The sequence below is a fragment of the Mastomys coucha genome, unplaced genomic scaffold, assembly GCF_008632895.1.
Source record: "Mastomys coucha isolate ucsf_1 unplaced genomic scaffold, UCSF_Mcou_1 pScaffold23, whole genome shotgun sequence".
Lineage (NCBI taxonomy): Eukaryota > Metazoa > Chordata > Mammalia > Rodentia > Muridae > Mastomys > Mastomys coucha.
This window is the reverse complement of record NW_022196906.1, coordinates 30,657,308-30,661,945: the sequence shown is the minus strand read 5'-3', so window position 1 is coordinate 30,661,945 and position 4,638 is coordinate 30,657,308.

The following is a 4,638-nucleotide window of genomic DNA, read 5'->3' as shown; positions in this document are numbered from 1 at the left end:
TTAACTTTATTCATTACTATTGTTTTTTTTAATTTAAATTAATGTATGAGTGATCTATTGCATATATATCTGCCTGCCTGAAGAGGGCATCATATATCCTCCAATAGATGGTTTTGAGGCAGGGTTTCTCTGTGTAGCCCTGGCTGTACTGGAACTCACTGTAGACCAGGCTGGCCTCGAACTCAGAAATTCGCCTGCCTCTGCCTCCCAAGTGCTGGGATTAAAGGTGTGTACCACCACTGCCCGGCCAGCCATCCCTTTCTTAATGGACATCACCAAAGCCCAGATTCCTCCCTTTCCTTTTGCCTAATCCTTTCACAAGGTGTGTGTGTGTGTGTGTGTGTGTGTGTGTGTGTGGTCAGGATTGAGTACTTTCTCCTTTCACCTCTAAGGAAGGGCAATTGTGACAGTTTCCCCTTGTTTAACATTAGTGTACTTAGAGGTCCTTGTTGATTAAACTTGTAAATTTTAATTACTTACCAATAGGACAGAAAGTTGTTAAAGGGGTAGGCAATGGTGGCATATGCCTTTAATCCCAACTCATTAAATCAGCAAACTCTTAAGATGAATACAAGAAAGAAAAATAAAAAAATCAACAAGAGAAAAAAGTTACAGAATCAGCAAATACATCTTTGTAATAACCCTAAATTAAAAATGGTCTCAAAATATGAATAAAAATTGTCTGCAAGAAACTGACCTCTTGACACAAAAGACAAGGATGGGGAATGACACATCAAGTAGCTGAAATCTGATAGCAAGCAGAATTAGCTATGATTACATCAGTTTTGACTTAAAGACAAATTAGTGAAAATAAATAAAGGTTATTTTCTTAGACCTCCCAACACCCTGTTGCTGTGATGCAACATTCTGACAAAAGGAGCTTAAGGGGGCTGGAGGGATGGTTAAGAACATTAGCTCTTCTTGCAGAGGACCCAAGTTTGAATTTAACACCTGATCACTAACTGTTTTAGTCATATGTAACCCCAGTTTCAGAGGACTCTAATGCTCTCTTATTGCCTTCATGGGGACTACCTGCATGTAGTATACAAATTTACACGCAGGCATACACATAAAATTAAAATAAAATAAAAAGGAACTCAAGGGAGACAGGGCTTTATTCTGTCTTACAGTTCCAGTCCATGATGTTGAGGAATTTAAGGTAGCAATGCTTGAAGTGGCTTGTTGCTTCACATCCATAGTCAGACAGCAGAGAGCACTGAATGAATGAATTCCAGTTCTCATTTTCTCCATCTTATATGTAGTCCAAGGTCTCCTCCTCAGGAAATGGTCCCACTTATGATTGGTTTGTTTCTTCTCATATTAGTTAATGTAATCAAGATAATCTCCTCTCAGATATACCCAAAGGTCCATCTTGCAGGAGATTCTAGATACAGTCATTTTAATAATACTAACCATTACAGTCACTACATATTAAAAACCACACGAGAGTTTAAGAATTATGCCACAGGCTGGCCAGTCCAGGGCTCCCTCAACCTGCCGGGGAACAGGGTCCTAGTCAGGTAGACAAGGCGTTGGCGAAGAAATGACAAACAGAAACAGACACAAGGGTGTGCTGTAACTAAATGCAATTTGTACAAAGTAGAAATCAGGCTTATATGGTATACAGAAAACAGGGCATACTACAAAAGTCACATAGGCAGGAGATGGCTACATCAAGGTCAGTGAGAACAAGCTGCCAAGTGCAAGGTGGAGGAGTAGTGGTGTCTTTCTTCTTGGGCTGGGTCGTTCTGGCAGCCCCAAAGTAAACTCTCAGAGTCTGTCTGAAGCAAATAGCTGAAGGTCATACTTCAGCACTCCTTGGCTGTAACATAAACAATTAGTGGAGGGAGCCCTACAACTTCTAGCTTCTCACTGGCAGTAAAACAGTTTTTCTTTCTGTGTGAGACTGCTCTGATAATATGTGCCTAACTGCTATCTCTAACTCTTGATACACCCTGTCTGGTAAGACAGCTTCTTAGTAAAAATTCCAAGCTAGTTACAGCTAGGAAATCTATTAGGATTATTGGAGCACTGTGAAGGCCAGGAAATAATGTTCAATCTCAGTGTTAGCTACAACGAAATATTTCTTAGGGCACCTTTATGCCTGAATAAAGAAAGCACGCAGATATCTCCACAGACTTAGCAGAGATCAATCTGGAACACATCTGAGTTAGGAGATGTCAGCGACTGGGCTACCTCAGGAGACTGACTCCCTTTGGAGTCATAATGCTTCTTGTCCATGATTAGGTTTTAACCTTGATACTGTAGACCTACTGGGGTAGACAAGTGTGTGCAGCATCTCCCCCTTTATTTTTATTCTTTAAACGAAGTTTTAGAAGGTCCCTCCTCATCGTGGTTAGAGATCTCAGAAGAACTCTAAAAACAAATGGAAGCATAACAATCACTATTATAAGAGTGCCAATAATGATAGCAAGCAAAATTATATACTGAACCCAATCTAAGGAACTTAATGTACTTAGATTATTTTTTAATTCACTGGCCAACTCATCAATGTTCCAAGTATCTAAATGATTTTTGCTAATATCTGAAATTTCTGCCTTTAATTGTTCCATATCGTGGGAAATGTTTGTATCATTCCACACTCCCTGCAAATGGGCTTTACTGTTTTTCTTCCATAGTCTAAACAGTTGTGGTTGAACAGTAGCGGCACTAGCAGTTCTCTTGTAGTCTGTGCTGGGTGTAGCTTCTCTATTTCTGTTGTCAGCTTTCTCTGTTCTTCTCTAGTCTCTCGAGGCTCCCTAGGCTCTCTAACTACAGTGGCCAGTACTTTCTGTCTCTTATCTCTCTTTAGCTCTCTGGCTTCTTGTCTTTTTGTCTCCTTTTCTCTTTTTCTTTTTCTTTTCTGTCCCTTAACAACTTGCACTAAATCCCTCAGCAACTTGCACTAAGTCTCTCAACAACTTGTACTAAATCTCTCAACAACTTATCTTGTAACCCTTCTAACTTTTATAATATGAAGGCATAACCAAAATTTAAACAAAACCTAGTTTTTAAAACCTATTCTTTTTAAAATCAGTATCAAAAACATTACATGTAAGTTATAAAGTTTAGCTGTCAGTTCTAACATATGAATGTATTACAGTGTAATTTTGAATATATCATAAGCTAATTTTCTGTTACCAATATTACAAGCAAAAACTGCTGTCTCTTTTAAGAGCAGCTTGTATAAACACTTAGCCTTTATTAGGGCTTTTTTTTTTCAGATGTGCTTAACTTCTAGACACAGCACAGTGGCTTATCAATTCTGCTGTGTAAATTGAGACTGCTTTTAAACAAGTTAAACTAAATCAAAGTTTTAACCATTTTTTTTTAAACATGAAACACACTACAACAATCATAAATTTAAACAGTGCTCACCTCCCGATAAGCAAAGTATGACTCTCAAGGCTACAATATCCAATCATATTACACAATAACAAAACCACAATATATAAAATGTCAATACAATAACTTTTGAACCAGATAATAAATCTATTTAGTAAAAACCTACTTGGTTGTTCAGGAGTTCCTGCCCACCTACTCTGTGTTTAGCTTTTGGGCCCCACTCTCCGGTGACACCTGACCTTGGCCCCTGTGGAGCCTGTACCAGAGGAGCCAAGGTGTTGTGGGCTCCAGGGCAGCAGCTGCCCCTCCGATTACTGGGAGCAGAGTAGGAGGATATGAGGGAAAGTCTTCTTTTTCTTTTCAATTTTCACAGCACAAACTCAATAGATCTGGATCTAAAAGTGAAACGAAAGGACAAATCTACGAAGGGGGCAACAGGACCAAGTCCTCCTAGACAACAATATAGGAGACCTGGTCAGGGTGTTGCCCCCAGCAGGAAAATCTTGTCTTGAACCTCTTCATCTTGGGAATCTTTGTGTTCCAGAGAGGCAGGGCCAGTTGGACCAGTCTGTATTGTATCCAGATGGAAGACTCTGTATTCTCTGGAAAGAACACACATACACCCTCTGTTCTCGAGGTGATTAAAACATTTGGGCCTTTTTAGGCTCTAGTTAAAAAATTATTATATTGTACCTAGGCATAATTATGCCTGGTTGTAGGGTGCCATCCTTGGCATCCAATTAAAACATTTTTTAAAAATAAAAAGCATGATTTAAATAATGTGCACAGGGATATAACTCTCTCTTTTCTGTTTAAAAGCCAAACTTTTCAGAGTGCAATATGCACATTTAACAATTATTTGTCTCTGAAAAAATTAAGAAATCCCAGTAATATGGGCAACATTAAATTGTTAACAAAACATTTTAAATGCCTGACTGTAATAGCCAGTTCCAATATTTGTTCTAATCTAATTAGGAACACCAAACATATAAAATTAATGTAGGCAATGAAAAAGTATCAATAGTTACATGTGCATATTCTATTTTTATTTTTATTTTTAAATCTGAAATATTCTTTTTTTAAAAATACAAAATTGTCATCACAAGCCATTACTATTTTGATGATGCAAAGAATAAAATTATATGACCAATTGTTTTTGTGTAAAGTCTATAATCTGCTTAGTATACAAATCTGTTGTGGTATTGCCTTAAGGGTTTTGTCCAGGCAGTTTAAGATATCTTAAGGAGTTTTTAAATGTCTAAAGACAGGTTTTTTTTTTTTTTTTTTTTTTTT